This window comes from Cupressus sempervirens, chromosome 10 (assembly GCF_028749045.1).
Source record: "Cupressus sempervirens isolate cs-2001-9-10 chromosome 10, ASM2874904v1, whole genome shotgun sequence".
NCBI lineage: Eukaryota > Viridiplantae > Streptophyta > Pinopsida > Cupressales > Cupressaceae > Cupressus > Cupressus sempervirens.
The window spans coordinates 237,882,832-237,903,103 of NC_143127.1; the positions used below are offsets into that span (position 1 = coordinate 237,882,832).

The 20,272-nt window shown below is 38.0% G+C and overlaps 1 pseudogene; it reads left to right on the plus strand.

Moving 5' to 3' along the window:
• The first annotated feature begins 525 nt into the window (after positions 1 to 525).
• On the plus strand, positions 526 to 18,310 carry LOC149533517 (structural maintenance of chromosomes protein 3 pseudogene; annotated as a pseudogene).
• The last annotated feature ends 1,962 nt before the right edge of the window (positions 18,311 to 20,272 follow it).

A 20,272-nucleotide genomic window follows, 5' to 3' on the forward strand; every position in this document is an offset into this window, starting at 1 on the left:
AGGAAAGCCAATGGTTTAGCCAATTAGGCTTCAAATGTGGCATGTTGTAATGATCAAAAGATCATATGGGAGTCATATGAACTTTACCTGCTAATGGCCGCGAGCATGTTAAGCATGACAAATGGAAATCCTAGCAAAAATCCCTTAATAATGATGCTATCAGTGAATTATGATTTTAACTCCTTTGGAGTGAGGTGGGAAATTATTTTTAGAAATGTGGGCAGCTCACATGGATTATGGGTTGCTTCTTTCTACCTGTGCTTAGGTATTGGTGATCGTAGAGTGTTTGGGGGTTTTCAATGGGAGCTAACTAGTGCATCTATAGCAGAGATAATGGGGGGAAAGAGGAAATGGGTTGAACCGCCTAGCTGTGTGGAATGGAAGAATAAACTAGAGGTTTGGGACATCCTCAAGTGTGGAAATTTTACCAGTTACATGGAGAGACTCAAAGGTAATAACCCTACAATCATGCACTAGTTTGTTAAATCTTGGAAGGACAATTTGATGTTGGTCAGGAACCAGAGGATGGAGGTCATGGAAGAGATCGTAGCGAAGGCTACTAGTTTGGATTTAGATGGGATGAATTTTTATAGGGAAAGGAAGATCTCGGATAAGGTGATTGATGAAATTGTCGAGACTGAACAAGAAAGAAATCGTCTAGTTAAGATAGGTAATTCTTATCTTAACCCGACTTATATGTCTCGTCCATGGCAGTTTTTGTTCTTTGTTATTATGGAATATTTGACTTTGGATGGTAGATATAAAAAATTGTATGGTTACCACTTTGTGTTGGTAAACCATTTTTGACATGATATTAGGGTGAATTTTTCTTCCTATCTATTGCAATCTCTTTCCATTTCTACCCAAGCCATCCAGCGTGACCCGACTGGAGAACACGTCTGCCATGAAGGTTTAATGGTATTGATTATGAATGTGTTGTAATGTCCCTTTCTGGGGACATTAGAAATATTAAGGGGGTCATCTCTATAATATTAAAATTTACTAGGAGAGCTGAAACTTCATTAATTAAAAGTCAAATTAATATTCCAAGTGAGAAAAAGAGGACAAGGAGAGATAAGTCAAAAAGACAGAAAGGTAGTCGAAGAGTCACAATTGTGAGAATAAAAGGAGAAGAGACCCTTTCATTCAGTATGCTTGATTTTACTATTCAGTTCAATTTTCTCTCTTGGAGAGTTTCAGAAAACTTTAGCTTTCAGCCTATGTGAGGACGTAGCCCCTCGTGCAGGTAGGCAGTGGACGCAAACCCATTGCACATGGAGATATCATCATAGGTGTCTCATTGAGCTTACAAGTTCTTCTCTTTTTTTCCAATCTGACTATAATATATGTGTGTAAGATTGGATTTTGTGGTTGGATGGTTATTGTATTGTTGTCGTATAGTACAATAACATTTTTAAGTTATTCAGAAGTTGCTAGTTGTCATATTTGTTGATGTATAAGACAACAACATGCTTCTGGATTGTTGAAAGGATGGTAGTTTAGTGTTTTGATTTGTACTACAATGTTTATATGCTTGAGTCTTTAATGTCATTTTGAAAAGATAGATTTATTAGAAAGTTTAACTTTTATTTGTTTTTCCTATTTTTCATCTGCATGTGGATGTATTGCTAGGTGTGCTATTTAAGAGCGAGTTTGAGTAAATATCTATCTCGAATTTCATCTGTTATTCATATTGTTGGTTATTTGTTAATGAATCCGTACTTTGAGACTTACATTTAAAAGGGAAAATGGAAAAATTAGATTTAGGATAGTACAGCGTTGTTGGGTTTATTACAATACGAGTTTGGGTCGTTATAGCGGTATCATAGCTAGTCTTCCTGCTAGCCTATGAAGTTATAACTAAGACAAATTTAAGGATTTATTAGAAGAATTAAACAAGTTGAGAGGAAATATTTGGAGCATTACGAGATAGGGGAATGACTTTACCTTTGAGAAAGGGTTCTTCTATGGGAAACAATTAGCAGGGGCACATATTTGGATTCTCATGTTTAGAACAACAGGAGATTATGTTTATGCACTTTATATATTCCCACAATAAAATTGACAAGTAAGAGGTGGTGGAATAAGAGGATTAAGAGATTGAAGGGTGTTTTGGAGGCTCCTAAAAGTAGTCGATCTTTCAAAAATTTAATAAAGGGTCTATATGAAACAAAGCTAGAAGTTAAATATAGGGGAATTCTTCTAATTCAGGAAAACTCTATTAAATTAAGGAGTAGACAGCAATAGGAGAATGTTCAATGAATCAAATAAGAAGACAGGTATGGATCATATGGTTTAATCTTGGTTTTTTTTCTTGTTTACTGGTCTGCATTTTCATCCAGTTAAAGTTACCATCTCCAGTTTTAGCCTTAGAAAGAAAATAGTGAACAGGGTGGCATAATGGTAGTCTTGCCCAAATGTAGAGTGTCCATTTGAATATCATTGCAGCAAGTATTATGCTGAGAGCCCACTCGAGTTAAGACACAGCTAGACGCCCATACGTGAAGGTGGAACATTCATGTGGATTGAGACACAGACGAAAGTTGAGTTATTGGATCCCGAGCTTGCCTTTAACACGTCCAGCAATAAGTCTTTGATGGTGTATAGGATATAGATGTTAGCAGAAAATTAGACCACTCACACCTAGGATTTAATAGATAGCTTCCTTGATGGGTCGCGATTCTTAAAATCATGAGGAGAAGATTGCAATGAGTCAACATTATTAGAGATACAGGAAATAAAAGATGTGGTGTTAGCCCGAAAGTTTTGAAAGTTGAAGTCCAATTGTCCTCATTATTTATTTGAAGGTTAAGCATCTGGATAATGAAAAAAGGGGGAGTCGAACCTTCAGGTGGAGTGCACAGCACATCAGTAATGGCAGATGGATTCAACACAAACAAATAACACGTATTGGTCACAGTATATTAGAAAGTTAACAAATTCTACATCTGCTGGGAACAGGTGTCATTATGGATAGATATTATTTTAACAACAAAAACAGTTCAAAGGAAGTGTTAATAGTCGTAGCCAAGTGCCTCCAGTTTTCACAACAGGTTATGATTTTTGGGAGATGATTTCATGCCTATAATCATGACGTGATGAGTTGGAAATTTATATTCTAAACATTACTTGTAACATACTTGGTATTTGAATCGCCTTGATACAAGAGACAAACCAGTTATCACATAAGGGAATAACATTGATGCTCATGTTGGTCGCCAAATGCTATGTAGAGGTGCCAGGTGTAAGGGAAACTATAAAGTGGATATTACCATGATTTTCAGGCCATGTTAAGAGTTATGTTTCGGGCATGGTGGAAAAGTCTCTTTCAAAATAGGGTGGGCAACCAAGAACAATACCCAAGCCAGAGTAATGTTTCTACCGTGAATAGGAATTAACATTCTGGGCATAGACGTTATCTGAATTTGCTGTGAATGAAGATTACAAACATAACAGAAGAAAGACGAAGGTATAATGCATATTATAAAGATCCAACAATGACTAAGCAGCAATTGATGAGAAATTTTTCACTGCTGTTGAAGTTACTGTGAGAAATAGCTTGTTTCATGTTGTAGTTGAGTCAGATGAGATTTCAACTAGAACTATTAGATACCTTACTATTCAGAAAGGTGGAAGAGTGACTTTTATGACTTTGAATTGTGTGAGAGCTCCGCAAGTTAAAATTTTGCATAATCTAGATATTGTTCCTCTCTTGAAAAAGCTAAAGTTCTCATCAAGATTTGCACCTGCTTTTTCCCAAATTTTTGGAAGAACTATCATTATTCATGATTTGGAGGTGGCTACAAAGGTTTCTCAAACTAATTCATTGGATTTTATTACGTTAGAAGGTGATCAAGTGAGCAAAAAGGGTGGCATGACAGGAGGTTTTTATAACTACAAGCAGTCAAAATTGAAACTTATGAACATTATTCGAAAAAATACAAAGGCTATCAATTCAAAGCAAGATGAACTTGCAAAAGTCCAGAGCTCTATTCAAGAGATAGATTAGAGGATCACAACAATAGTTAGTGATCAATAGAAAATGGATGCTAAAAGAGGATATCATAAATTTGAGTTAGAATAGCTTAAGCAAGATATTGCTAATGCAACAAAGCAGCACACATCTATTTCTAAAGCTCTTGAAAAAAAGAAAAAGCTTCTTGCAACTACTCGCAATCAAATTGACCAGCTTAAAGCAGGCATGGCCATGAAATGAGTAGAAATGGGTACAGATCTTATTGATCAGTTGACCCCAAATGAGAAGGCTCTTTTTTCTCATCTAAATCCTAAAATTACATAGCTCAAAGAGAAACATCTTATGTGCATGAGAGCTTGAATTGAGATAGAAACAAGGAGGAGTGAACTTGAAACAAATCTATCCACAAATCTTGTCAGGGCTAAACAAGAGCTAGAAGCTCAACTTGCAATTGCAGATTTAGAATCTTTGTCGACTGAGCTTTAGCTTAAGAGGCAGGAGCTATAAGATGCACAAGCATCTATGGATGATGCAACTGAGCAACTAAAAGAAACCATGGACCAGATAGACAAGTATGCAAAACAAATAAAAGAGATGAAAAATGGAAAAGATAAATTGAAGGCTCTAGAGGAAAATTATGAATGTATGCTACAGGATGAAGCAAAAGACCTTGAACAACTTCTGAATAAAAGAAACCTACTTAAGGGAAAACAAGAAGAATCCATGAAGAAAATCTGGGACTTACGTTCATTACCATCAGATGCATTTGAAAAGAACAAGTGTAAAAATCTAAAAGAATTGCACAAATTGCTTCACAAATGCAATGAGTCACTAAAAAAGTTCAGTCATGTCAACAAGAAAGCATTGGACCAGTATGTCGATTTCACAGAACAAAGAGAAGAGCTACATAAGAGACAGGCTGAGCTTGATGCTAGTGATGATAAAATTAGGGAATTAATTTCAGTGCTTGACCAACGTAAAGATGAATCTATTGAGAGGACATTCAAAGGAGTAGCCAAAAATTTGCGTGAAGTTTTTTCTAAGCTTGTTCCAGGTGGTCATGGTTCCCTATTAATGAAGAAAAAGAAGGCTGGTGAGGTTGATGAAGATGATCCTAACTTGATAATGAGGATGCTTTGGTAGAAGAAAATTCTTGCAGCAAATTTGAGTTCACATGGGATATTACTGGGAATATTGATAACTTTTCCATAGATGATAGTGGAGATAATCAAATTCTGGATGCACAGCTGCAAGGCTTGATATAAAGTATGATGACAAGAATGAGTATACAACAAAATAACTTTTTTAATGACTCGGAAAGGTATGAGGCTAAATGAGGTTTTCACATAGCGAAGGAAGAATTCAATAACAAAAAGATAGTCCTAGAAAATATAAGGGATGCTAGAAGACATGTAGTGCCTCTTCCATTTGACTTTTGTAAGTCATCCTGATGGATGCACCCTTGCTGATCTTTTGCTGTGATGGATCATGATTGTGACCCTGAGTGGTCTACACCGTTGAGGTGTTTGGATTTATGTTTCTTTATCAGTTGCATTGATTATGCTTTTGACTGATCTTTGAGATTATGATGTGATTTTGGGTTCACTGAGGTTTGTGCCAGTGGTTACCAGGATCGATGTGGTATCATGAGGTTGTTCCGTGATTACCTTGAGATATGTGCAGAGATTGCACTGTGTACTTTTTACCATGCTACACTGGACTAGGTTCCTGTAGCAGTGGTTAGTCATGTTGATGACTGTGTTTGCTTATGTGTTTTTAGTGCCTTTTTAATGCAGAGTAATCAATCATTATTAAATGCTTAAGTAATTAGAATGGATTGTTCTTGATGGATTATTTGGTTATGTGTTGCAGACATTTACCTTGTTTTATTTTGATCTGAGAGATATCTGTTCTTATGTGATGTTTTACATTTGAGATGACCTGCGGGTCAAATAGTACTCTTTGATTCCAGTATCATAGATATTAGACTACTATGTTGTTCAGTTAATCATATTGCATGATGATGCCATTTTGAGATGACAGTGTGTTTTATGATGATATCTGGTTATCTGGTATTTGGACATACCTCTGATTATGTTATGTGATGGATTTAATGTTATGGTTATTTACTTCATTCCTACGTTGTTATGCTTTATGCGAACGTGAGTGATGTAAATAGATTATTTTAATATAATTAATTAAATGGCTAAATTAGGTGATTTAATGCATTTATTGCTTCGGCTATGTTATTATATGCAATTGCACCTGATCGTGTTGTTTAGTGTGCAGGATTTATATCCCTAGCAGTGGCACATGGAGTTAGTGATTCAGCCTTTCATATTTTACCAATGTCGTCCTTATATGATCGACGTATCCTTTATTAAAATGTTTAATTTAAACCTTTCAGTGATTATTAAATCCGAACTCATTTGCATTATGTGATTAGACCAGTAAGCACATTTGTGCATTTAGAGGTTCGCATTGTCACGAAAGTTGTTTAAGGTGATTTTTGTGTTTTTGGGTTTTCGAGCTTTTTATTTGATTTATTTTAATTTTTGGCAGCTTTGCCATAGATGAATTCCTATTTATAGGAATAGTCTGTTTTCGTTTGTGTCTATTCGGGGTTTAACTAGATTGGCTGGTTAAATGCCCTAATCGATTATTCACTCGAAAAGTGAATAATTATCCAAAGAGGAATTTAATTCCTCACTTCTCACTTTCAAATTGGAAAGTTGGAGAGTAAAACCCAAAATCCTCTTCATAAGGATTTACTGTTTTGTTCATTGTAGGAGCTACGGGCGTGGGATTGTCACGAGGTTCAGCTCGTTGGATCCAGCTGAGGGAAACCTTGGATTGTCGCGATTTTCAACCACTTCTGCAGGCGTTTTATTTTATGGTTCAGATTTTTGTTTTGCCCTTTTGGCTGTGAGGTAGGGCTTTCCTATTTTATTGTTTCTGCTCCGTTTCTGCTTCTGTTTTTGGTAGCGGTTTGTTTGGAGGCTGAGAACTAGTGTTCCCCTCCGTTTCTGTATGCTAGTTCTACCCGATTGGGCGGGTATGAACACTTCCCTGTTTTTTGAGATGAGGGTTTGGAATTTTATGTCGTTATGCTAGTCATTTTTGCATACGGTTTCCGATTCCATTGATTTTTGGATTTTTGGGGTTTTTGAACCCAAAGGCCAAATGGGTTTTAATTTTGAAGGTTTTCAATTTTTTGGAGTTTTTACCTCGTTTTGTGTGCCGCCCTATTTTTTTGATTTTTCTTGGCACAATGTAGGTCTTGGACCTTGATGATCCGTTTGGATATCAGTCAGACCACTTTTGCACTTTTATGTTGCATTGGGATGGGTGTTGCATCTGTACTCCCGACGTTGTGTTCGGTTGAGTGATTTTATACTTGTTATGGTTTTTATTGGACCTTTGCTTTTGTTTCGTGAACGCTAGGATTTGTGTAGAATCCATACTCTCAGATTAAGGTCGGTTGAGTGAGTTCATGATGTTTGGTCTTGTTACATCATTGGGATTCGTGTAGAATCCATACTCTCGGATTGAGGCCGGTTGAGTGATTTCATGATGTATGATTTTATTGGCTTTGGGATTCATGTAGAATCTGTCCTTCCTGTATTGCTTCCATTTGGGTGTTTTCTTTACATTGTGTTCTCATTCCTGTCCTTATGTTATGATCTTCGTGATGGTGGTGCACCACACACGAGTACGTGCGCATACATTTGTTGGGTGTCTTGCAAGGCCCGATCTTTCATGGATTTACCGAAAGTTATGATCATTGGAGTTGGGATGGGAGTATGCATGCCCACGGGCACTTGTCGTAGGATGAGCATGGGTAGGGTAGGGTAGCATATGGAGGGGGCTTCTATCTTGCAACCTAGCAATCATGACGCCATGGGTATGGTTGAGAGGAGCTTGTTTAAGTGATAACTAAAGAAAATGTGTGTCTGCTAATAAAACTTAAGATAATAAAATTTTTGGGGTGCAAGAGCCTTTCCGTTGAGGGATGTTGAATCTGCGCAAGTCCTAGCTTGGGCTTTTTGATGCCAAGCGACTCTCCATGATGTTAGTCCCTACATAGTAGCCTATTGAGTGTCTGACCAGGACCTGTACTCCTTGCATTGTCTTAGGTTCTTGGTTGCAACCATCATACTGTCTGGCGTGAGTGTTAGCCTTGGATGTTATTTTGTGTGTTTATGGTTGGATCATTATCTCCATCAGCACGGCGGGTGTGGACCTACGGGTTCCACATGTTTGGGAGGCGTAGCTACCTTCACCACTGCTAGGGATCGATGTACAGAGACGATCTTTTGTCCTATTACGACAGTACCAACGATCTAGTCAGTGGCTTGGGATGTTACGCGCGGGGGATGGCTAGGATCCATGATGGTCTTATGATGCTATTGACGGTTGGGAGGAACTGCGTACTTAGTTTGGTTGTTCAGTTCATTGCGATGTTTATTTCAGTGTGTTCTTTGCTTTTGTAGTTTAGATGGATAGATGTTCTCCTTTCTGTGTTGTTCTTGCACTCGAGTGTTCTTTCCTCGAGCCTTTGTGGATCCGGTACTCCCTAGTGTGGAGGTTCTTTGCTCTAATTTTGGTTCTTTTTTCTTCTAGGAGTGTTTTCGTGTTTCTATGGGCGACATTTGTTTAGCATGGTGCGACACTTTAAAAAGTATCACACGCCCATTCAAACTATGTCGTACGACACTATAAAGTATCGCATGCCTTCTTGAGAAATTTCATATGACACTGGAAGAGTGTCGCATGCTTTCTTGAGAAATGTCATACGATGCTAAAAAAGTGTTGCATGCCTTCTTGAGAAATGTCGTACGACACTAGAAAAGTGTCGCACATTTTTTGTGAAAAACTTGCACGTGCCATCAGCGGGCACTTTTCTTCGTGATCCGATCTTTTTGAGAGTGGTTTTGGATACCCTTTTGGGCGTTCTTCGACCCTATGTTGTTGCATTTTGAATTCTATCAGTTTCTGTTGAAATCGAGTTTAAGTTGACATATATTTAATTTCTTATACTTAAGATATATTTTAATATATGCGAAAAATCATTTGAGATAGGTTTCAGACCTCTCGGAGATAAGTTATGGATTCTAGGAAATTTCAGGGCTTCAAAAATCCAGACTTAGCCAATTTTCAGGGCTTCAAGATTTTAGGCTTAGCCAAATTTTGGGATTCTGCATTTTACCCCAGCTTGGTGTTTTGTTGATGAGTGGTCTTTTCTTGTGCCCTCATCTTGTTGTGGTGGTTGTTGGCTTTTTTTTGGGTGTGTCAGTTGGGTAGTGGCGTTCGAAGATTCGTTGGTTGTCGAGATTGTGTTGAAGTCTTCCGTTGCGATCTTTGTGATCCCTGTATGATGTTGTCTTGTGCATTCATACTTGTAAAAAAAATATCTTGGCTTGATTTGGATCCTTGTTTCCAAGGATCTTCGGGTGGGGCATTACATCTGGTATCAAAGCCCATGTTCAAACATTGGGATCTCTGTGTTTATGTTGCCCATGTAGTTGTTGCTGCGTTGGTTGAGTGCGAGTGTCTTGGTGAGAACTCATGATCTTTGTTGCTTTGGTATCTACTCATGATGGACTTGCTTGTCCAGTAGATGCAACTAGAGCAGTGTGTCGAGAAGGAAGTGAGTCTTCCTGGCCTTGTAGGTGGGATCGATGTGCCTTGTTTGGTTGGTTGCGTGTGTGACCCTTTTTGGATGGAGCCACTAATTGGTTTCCATGTGTTGGCTTGTGTGCCTCTTCTTGTTTCTCCTTGTGGGGTTAGGTGCATTGTTTCCCTGTTTTCTCCTTATTGTAAGTTGATGAATGAATCTTATTTGTGATTCTTTATTTTGTTGTTATAATGATGAAATGGTTCCTTTCATTGAAAATGAGTTTTTATTGTGAATCATTGCAAGTTGTAGTTTTGTATTATATATTTGGGTTAATGACTTAAGTCCCCAATCTGATTGTTTCTTAAGCTTATGTAAAACTGTATTAATTTGATGGATATCTAAATGTTGCATTGCATGGAAATTTTTGTTTTTTGCATATGCATGAGATTACTGATGGTATACTGTTTGATGTGTGTGAGTGTGTTCTCTAACATTGCTAGGATGATGTATTCCTTAGCATTGTGTGGTGATTTATCCCTCTTGTGTGATTGTACTCAATCATCACCTGTAATGTGATTTGTTTGATGCCTTATTTTATTGGGCGGGAGGTACTTTCCTCATGTTGTTGGGCTAGCATTGGTTTTTAGTATTTTCCTCTCTTGGAGTAGTCATCAAATTTTATCTATCGCTCTCTTTGTGGCAGTTGTCACATTTGACTTATTGTTGAAATGAGCTCTTTTTGGTACTTACTATTGGAATCGGCAATTCTCCCATTTGGGCTTTTTATTTTGTTTCATGATGACTATTCTGGATGTGTTTTACTGCTGCCTAGTTGTGTGTTGTGACTCTATCATGTTCATCTCGAACCTCTGGTAGTACATTCAAGGGATAATATCATGGAGAACATGCTAGTGTGTCTTTGTTAGATCTAAAGTTGTTATTGTAATTGAATGGTTTAAATGGTGCTTAAACTTAATGTTAATTCTTGAAAGGTATGTACTTGTTTTATGGTGACTCTTGGACCCTTGCTTGAAAATCTTTCAGTTCATTATGCATTAGTGCTTATGTTATGCTTAATTAATGAATTTATGAAAGAAAAGTAATGATGGTTTCAATTGTGATTTACCTTTCATTCCATGCCTTATGTTGTTTTGGGCATGTGTGCTCTTGTGTGGATTTGGACATTTCGTTCGTTGCTTGTCTTGGTGACCAATGCTATTGGTTTTGTCTTTGTTATTTTTATTTGAGTGGTGGCTCAAATCATAGGTCTTAGGTCTCTCTTAGCTTCTTCATGTTTTTGTCCTTGTCGATATCTTTTCGACGCTTTTCAAATAGATTCAATCAGAGTCCAGACATGAAAGCTATGGCTTCTAGACTTGTTGATTGATGTTCCGAGTACCTTTTCAAGTAGAGGCCAATTCAATCATGACATATCATATTTATGGCCATTGGAGAAGTTTAATTTTCATGTTATTCATATGGAAGAGTTATCTTGTCTTCATAATCTACTAGGTACCTGTTGGGGTTCATGCTTGGGTTTTGTGTTTCCTATTGCACTGACCCACCCTTGTGAGGTGTAGTGTGGTTAGTGAGCATTCCTTGGTTGAGGTTGATGTTGCCTTGTCTTTTGGGAGTGACTCGGTTCTTTGATGAGTCTAGATTCTCCTTCTTGGACGTTGCCTTGGGTGCATCTCCTTATCCTTTTCTCTCTTGTGAGAGTATGCTAGTGTGGTTATGCCACTAGCTCAGTTAGTGTTTTTAGGTGAGTATGTTGATGATTGGTGAAATTGTGAGTTTCCTAACGCATCATGGACTGGTTAGTTTAGAGGTTGAGAGAGAGACTCCCTCTCAGTCCTAATACTCTATAGTATCCTTCTCCCTAAGCTTATATCTTCGTGTGGATTGTCTCAGTCAAGTTTTCTCATTAACCGTTGACTTGAGGCTAGAGATTGAGTTTAGCGGTAGATTAGGTGTAGTTTCCTAGCATGGTGCTAGAGGGATATGGTATCGTTGGACACATGTTACCATCTCGTGAGTTGGTATGCAGACATTTGATGATTGTGTCCACTAATGAAAGTCTATGCAACCTTGTGGAAAGGTGATATCTTGTCTGGTTGGGTTATGTTACCCTAGTTTCCAGTGGTAGTTGAGTTTTTGTACCTTGGTGAGGTGTCATGCTCCTACGCTTGGTGGTGAGTAGTCCTTTGGAGTGTGTCCTTTTGTTGGTAAACTTTCATCCTCTTTGTTCTAAGGGTGAGCTTACGTGGATTCCAGAATGATCATGTTTGACATGATAGTATTCTTGGGAGTTTGGGATGGTTATTCCCCATGATTCCAAATTTTTTTGGAAGTGCTTAGTTTTTTGACTTGGTTTTGTGGTCATGTGGTTGGTGCATGTTGTAGTTGGGCACTGGTTGACGAGGTAGAGAGGGATTTTTCTTACCTTGTATTGTTGACTCTATGGCTAGTTGGGTTCTTCCTAGTGCATAGAAGGTTCCTTGTTGGAGGACCTTGTGTCTGTGTGACACCCATTCTCTCATGGTTAACCTATTTGGGGGTTAACGTGATGGTTTGAGAATTTTGGAGTGATTTGGGTTTGACTTGTACAGAGTTGTTGAGTCATTCCTATTGCTCGCTTTTGATTTTGGTTCTTGTGTGTTTTGGGTTCTATTCTTGGATTGCAGGCTTCCAGGAGTAAGCCTAGTCTTTGGGGGGGATGATGTAGTGCCTCTCCCATTTGACTTTTGTAAGTTGTCTTGATGGATGCACCCTTGCTGATCTTTTTTTGTGATGGATCATGATTGTGACCCTGAGTGGTCTACACCATTGAGGTGTTTGGATTTATGTTTCTTTATCAGTTACGTTGATTATGTTTTTTACTAATCTTTGAGATTATGATCTGATTTTTGGTTCACTGAAGTTTGTGCCAGTGGTTACTAAGATCGATGTGGTATCATGAGGTTGTTTCATGATTACCTTGAGATGTGTGCAGAGATTGCACTGTGTACTTTTTACCATGCTACACTGGACTAGGTTCCTGTAGCAGTGGTTAGTCATGTTTATGACTGTGTTTGCTTATGTGTTTTTAGTGCCTTTTTAATATAGAGTAATCAATCATTATTAAATGCTTAAGTAATTAGAATGGATTGTTCTTGTTGGATTATTTGGTTATGTGTTGCGGACATTTACCTTGTTTTATTTTGATCTGAGAGATATCTGTTCTTATGTGATGTTTTACATTTGAGATGACCTGAGGGTCAAATGTTACTCTTTGATTCCAGTATCATAGATATTAGACTACTATGCTGTTCAGTTAATCATATTGCATGATGATGCCATTTTGAGATGACAGTGTGTTTTATGATGATATCTGGTTATCTGGTATTTGGACATACCTCTGATTATGTTATGTGATGGATTTAATGTTATGGTTATTTACTTCATTCCTACGTTGTTATGCTTTATGCGAACGTGAGTGATGTAAATAGATTATTTTAATATAATTAATTAAATGGCTAAATTAGGTGATTTAATGCATTTATTGCTTCAGCTATGTTATTATATGCAATTGCACTTGATTGTGTTGTTTAGTGTACAAGATTTATATCCCTGGCAGTGGCACATGGAGTTAGTGATTCAGCCTTTCATATTTTACCAATGTCATCCTTGTATGGTCGATGTATCCTTTATTAAAATGTTTAATTTAAACCTTTTGGTGATTATTAAATCCGAACTCATTTGCATTATGTGATTACACCAGTAAGCGTGTTTGTGCATTTAGAGGTTTGCATTGTCGCGAAAGTTGTTTAAGGTGATTTTTTTGTTTTTAGGTTTTTGGGCTTTTTATTTGATTTATTTTAATTTCTAGCAGCTTTGCCATAGATGAATTCCTATTTATAGGAATAGCCTGTTTTCATTTGTGTCAATTCGGGGTTTAACTAAATTGGCTAGTTAAATGCCCTAATCGATTATTCACCCGAAAAGTGAATAATTATCCAAAGAGGAATTTAATTCCTCACTTCTCACTTTCAAATTGGAAAGTTGGAGAGTAAAATCCAAAATCCTCTTCATAAGGATTTACTATTTTTTTCGTTGTAGGAGCTACGGGCGTGGGATCGTCGTGAGGTTGAGCTCGTTGGATTTAGCTCGGGGAAACCTTGGATTGCCGCGATTTTCAACCACTTCTGCGGGCGTTTTATTTTATGGTTCAGATTTTCATTTTGCCCTTTTGGCTGTGAGGTAGGGCTTTCCTATTTTATTGTTTCTGCTCCATTTCTGCTTCTATTTTTGGTAGCGGTTTGTTTGGAGGCTGAGAACTAGTGTTCCCCTCCGTTTCTGTATGCTAGTTCTACCTGGTTGGGCGGGTATGAACATTTCCCTATTTTTTGGGATGAGGGTTTGGAATTTTATGCCATTATGCTGGTCATTTTTTGCATACGGTGTCCAATTCCATTGATTTTTGGATTTTTGGGGTTTTTGAACCCAAAGGCCTATTGGGTTTTAATTTTGAAGTTTTCTAATTTTTTGGGGTTTTTACCTCATTTTGCGTGCCACCCTGTTTTCTCAAGTTTTCTTGGCACAATGTGGGTCGTGGACCTTGATGATCTGTTTGGATATCAGTTAGACCACTTTTGCACTTTTATGTTGCATTGAGATGCGTGTTGCATCCGTACTCCCGACGTTGTGTTCGGTTGAGTGATTTTATACTTGTTATGGTTTTTGTTGGACCTTTGCTTTTGTTTCGTGAACGCTAGGATTCGTGCAGAATCCATACTGTTGGATTGAGGCCGATTGAGTGAGTTCACGATGTTTGATCTTGTTACATCATTGGGATTCGTGTAGAATCGATACTCTCGGATTGAGGCCGATTGAGTGATTTCATGATGTATGATTTTATTGGCTTTGGGATTCGTGTAGAATCTATCCTTCCCGTGTTGCTTTCAGTTGGGTGTTTTCTTTGCATTGTGTTCTCATTCCTGTCCTTGTGTTATGATCTTCGTGATGGTGGTGCGCCACACACGAGTACGTGCACGTACATTTGTTGGGTGTCTTGCGAGCCCCGATCTTTCGTGGATTTGTCGAAAGTTATGATCATTGGGGTTGGGATGGGAGTATGCATGCCCACGGGTACTTGTCGTAGGATGAGCATGGGTAGGGTAGGGTAGCGTATGGAGGGGGCTTCTATCTCGCAGCCTGGCAATCATGATGCCATGGGTATGGTTGAGAGGAGCTTGTTTAAGTGATAACTAAAGAAAATGTGTGTCTGGTAATAAAACTTAAGATAATAAAAATTTTGGGGTGCAAGAGCCTTTCCGTTGAGGGATGTTGAATCTGTGCAAGTCCTAGCTTGGGCTTTTTGATGCCAAGCGACTCTTCATGATGTTAGTCTCTACATAGTAGCCTATTGAGTGTCTGACCAGGACCTGTACTCCTTGCATTATCTTAGGTTCTTGGTTGTAGCCATCATACTGTCTGGCGTGAGTGTTAGCCTTGGATGTTATTTTGTGTATTTGTGGTTGGATCATTATCTCTATCAGCACGGCGGGTGTGGACCTATGGGTTCCACGTGGTTGGGAGGCGTAGCTACCTTCACCACTGCTAGGGATCGATGTACAGAGATGATCTTTTGTCCTAGTGTGACCGTTGTTGGATGTCTTCACTTGGTACTTCGGGTTCCGGAGTATGTTTTCTTGTGATTTATGCTTTCATTGGGATGCTTGTATATCATGTTTAGATGATGTTATTTTATTTAGCGCATTCCCTTATTATGATGTTTAGCATTTGATTAGATGATGTGATTTGCTTTAGTAGTATATCTATTGCTTACTGTTGTTTAGCATGTGATAGGTGATGTTATCTACTATAGGATTATCTTATGTGTTATCACGAGCATGTTAGATTGTCTTATGCTATTTTGTGCATGTTTTAGTAGTGACGTCCCTATTACGATAGTACCGACGATCTGGTCGGTGGCTTGGGATGTTACACGCGGGGTATGGCTAGGATCCATGATGGTCTTATGATGCTATTGACGGTTGGGAGGAACCGCGTACTTAGTTTGGTTGTTCAGTTCACTGCGATGTTTATTTCAGTGTGTTCTTTGCTGATAGTTTAGATGGATAGATGTTCTCCTTTCTGTGTTGTTCTTGCACTCGAGTGTTCTTTCCTTGAGCCTTTGTGGATTTGGTACTCCCTTGTGTGGAGGTTCTTTGCTCTAATTTTGGTTCTTTTTTCTTCTAGGAGTGTTTTCGTATTTCTATGGGCGACATTTGTTCAGCATGGTGTGACACTTTAAAAAGTATCGCACGCCCATGCAAACTATGTCGTACAACACTATAAAGTATCGCACACCTTCTTGAGAAATGTCGTACGACACTGGAAGAGTGTCGCACACCTTCTTGAGAAATGTTGTACGATGCTGAAAAGTGTTGCATGCCTTCTTGAGAAATGTCGTACGACACTGGAAGAGTGTCGCACGCCTTAAAGAGAAGTATCGCCCTCCCAAGTAGTAAAAAGTGTCACACGATTTTTGTGAAAAACCTGCACATGCCATCAACGGGCACTTTTCTTTGTGATCTGATCTTTTTGAGAGTGGTTTTGGATACCCTTTTGGGCGTTCTTCGACCCTATGCTGTTGCATTTTGAATTCTGTCGATTTCTGTTGAAATCGAGTTTTCATGTTTCTGTTTTAGTCTCTTAGGGTTTAAAATATATCATTTAAGTATAAGTTGACATATATATTCATCAACTTATACTTAAGATATATTTTAATATATGCGACAAATCGTTTGAGATAGGTTTCAGACCTCTCGAAGATAAGTTATGGATTCTAGGAAATTTCAGGGCTTCAAAAATCTAGACTTAGCCGATTTTCAGGGCTTCAGGATTTCAGGCTTAGCCAAATTTTGGGATTCTACATTTTACCCCAGCTTGGTGTTTTGTTGATGAGTGGTCTTTTCTTGTGCCCTCATCTTGTTGTGGTGGTTGTTGGCTTTTGTTTGGGTGTGTCAGTTGGGTAGTGGCATTCGGAGATTCGTTGGTTGCAGGGATTGTGTTGAAGTTTTCCATTGTGATCTTTGTGATCCCTGTATGATGTTGTCTTGTGCATTCATACTTGTAAAAAAAAAATATCTTGGCTTGATTTGGATCCTTGTTTCCAAGGATCTTCGGACGGGGCATTACAAGACAAAAGTTGGGATTAGTTGTAAAGCAAGCTCTTTAATGGAAAGGAAATGAAAACCTTGATTTACAAAATGTCAGCATAATATTGGAGGACCAATGCTTTAGTAAATATGGGAAATTGGGAAGATCATCTTACATCTATCAAATAGCAAGTACAGTTTGGTGGCTCACAACCTCAAGTGTGGAAGAAATTCAGAATCGAATAGAACCTGATGCTATAAATGATAATAAATCCATGTCATATTTACCTTGGAAGGAGGGTGGATTTTCAAAGCTAACAAACTCTTCTTTCTTACAACACGAGATATGCAACATAGAGAAAATGCGACACTCTAAAACAAAACTAGGAAAGAGAACAGCTTCCTTAAATTTGGAGAAGATTTGGGAAAAGAATGAAGATGCTTCTCAGTCATGTCAAGTGTTCAGCAAATCAAAAATTAGAAATGGTATTTCAAAATAGTGGTACTTGATATGTTTGATGAGTATAAAAAACTTCCTTCAAAGATTCGAAAAGAGTTACCCTTCATTGATTACATGGATTTCCATCGAAAGCTACAAAAAAAGAATGATCAAGCAAAAAGAAGTATTATCATTTGGGTCGAGATCTTCTTGCAAAAGAGCAATTATGTTTCACTCATAAGCATGTTTGGTCTCTTGATCACATTTGGGACAAGAACAAGGAAGAAGAGACAACTCAAGAAGTGTAGATCAACATTGAGGGAGTTGGAAAATACATAGTTCAGCCTAAACATGATGAAAAACATAAGCAAGAACCCACTTTGATTAATGGTAAGGATTTTTCTAACAGCTTATCTGGTGATTTAGAGATTATTCTTAACAAACAATTTGATGAGGTTGGTCCTATTCAAAGTAAGAGCCACGTAGAATCTTCACATGATGAGTTTTTGCATGGGAAAGATGACATTGCAGTAGTTTTTCCTTTGCATGCAAATCAAATGAACAAGAAAATTAAAGCCTATGATGATGTTATTATTTCTAGCATGCATAGTGTTGATTGGGTGAAACATGGTAATTCACTTTTTGAGATGGATGTTGATTGGATAATGGAGAATCTGCTATTCGAGTTTGATGATAGTGAGGAGCCTCAAATTGATACTTGTTGTAGCCAAGAGATTGCTACCTTGAGAGAACATAATGCTGATTGCAAATCAACCTTGGATAGAAATATGGTGAGCAGTATAGCGAGAGAGCATTCAGTTAGCAGAGCAGCACTGTGGCAATTGAGCAACTTGGATGCACCACCCATTATGAGCACTGAGAAGTATGATATTGCAGACAGTTGGGAAGGTGGATGGCCCTTTCATTTGCGGGATCCAGGAGGAACTTCCCTGTGGTTAGCAAGGTTTCCAGGAGTTTTTTGGCATATGGTTGAGTTTCCACATGCATGTGACCATAGTGGTGCTAGTGATCTCAATTGGAGTGAGATTCTCAGTTGGTTTGAGGATCTTCCTTTATATGTTAGTAGTACATGGCAGGTTGTTCTGACTGATCATGCACGTGGTGTGATTTGAGATCTAGGTGTTAGCAGTATGTATCTATGGTTAAATAAGGATTTTACAATAGTTCTTCTCAGTTTGAGGTTGGATGTGATGATGATTAGAGTTGTACAGTCTACAGGTGCAATGTCTCTTCATAGAGTAATATGGGATCTAGGAATTCGGTTGATGGGTGGTTTGCAGAGTGGCATCTTGCTTCACAGTTCGGTTGGGATTGTTTTTAGTTTTGGCTTCAAGGTAAACTGCAAATTCATATGGGATCCTATTATTAATTGTTTGAGGGCAAGCAATCTCTAGGAGGGGAGATTTGTAATGTCCCTTTCTGGAGACATTAGAAATATTAAGGGGGTCATCTTTATAATATTAAAGTTTACTAGGAGAGCTGAAACTTCATTAATTAAAAGTCAAATTAATATTCCAAGTGGGCAAAAGAGGACAAGGAGAGATAAGTCAAAAATACAGAAAGGTAGTCGAAGAGTCACAACTGTGAGAATAAAAGGAGAAGAGACCCTTTCATTCAGTATGCTTGATTTTACTATTCAATTCAATTTTCTCTCTTGGAGAGTTTCAAAAAGCTTCAACTTTTAACTTGTGTGAGGAAGTAGCCCCTTGTGTAGGTAGGCAGTGGACACAAACCCATTGCACGTAGAGATATCATCACAGGTGTCTCATTGAGCTTACAGGTTCTTCTCTTGTTTTCCAATCTGACTATAATATCTATGTGTAAGATTGGATTTTGTGGCTGGATGGTTATTGTATTGTTGTCATATAGTACAATAACATTTTAAATTTATTCAAAAGTTGTTGGTTATCATATTTATTGATGTATAAGATAACAACATGCTTTTGGATTGTTGAAAGGATGGTGGTTTATTTTTTTGATTTGTACTACTCTATTCATATGCTTGAGTCTTTAATGTCATTTTGAAAAGACAGATTTATTAGAAAGTTCAGGTTTTATTTGTTGTTCATATTTTCCATCTACATGTGGATGTATTGTTGGGTGTGTTATTTAAGAGTGAGTTTGAGTAAATACTGTTAGAATTCTTTAGAATAACTGAGAGGGGGGGTGAATCATTTATTCAAGGTCCAATGATGTCCAATACAACTTTTTCTACTAATCCTTAATGGCACATAACTGAAATTGTCATGCATGCAATTAAACATTAAACAACCATGAAAGAAAACATGCAACTCACCATAACACTAAGGATTTTGATGACCCAAAAAACCTCCAGGAATAAGAAGGTAAAACTGGGGTGAGGATGATACCCACAAAAGAACTACACAATTGATTTCAACCACTTCTGATGGTCTACCCTGTAAAAGGCTATAGCACACTATTAAATGTGACCTTGTTAAAGGATTTCTACACCCTGTTAGGAGTGTGCCTTGTTAGAGGACTTAAGAACATTCAACTTAGAATGCCACCCTGTTAAAGGATTTACATAGAGCTGTTAGGCTCACCCAAGTCCATGGGATTTACAGTCACCTTCTCAAAAGAATCTTTCATCCCTCTCTAAGGATCTCCTATCCTCCTCCTAAGGATCTCTTTATCCTTCTCCTAAGGATCTCTTAATCCTTCTCCTGGGGATCTCTTTATCCTTTTCCTGAGGCTTATCCACCTAGCTATTAAGCTAACCTAGCAATGTAGGATTTCAATATCTAATACAATGGTAAGAGAGTATTAGAAGGGTTTTGACCTGATAAAGATTGTAACCCTAACTATGTAGATTTTAGATCACTCTTCAGTTCTTTTCTGTTCTTGGCTTTCCTCCTTTGTAGTGCTGACAGTTTGTTCACCCTTCAAAATTTGTCTCCTTGAGTTCTTCCACTCGTTATGCCAATGCACTCCATGGTCATTTGATCAACTCAAAGTCTTGATGCTTTGTTCTTACTCCTCTTGGCTTTTTCACACGATCACACTTTATGACCAACTCCCTCTTACACATGTGCATTTGATCTCTAACCTATAAC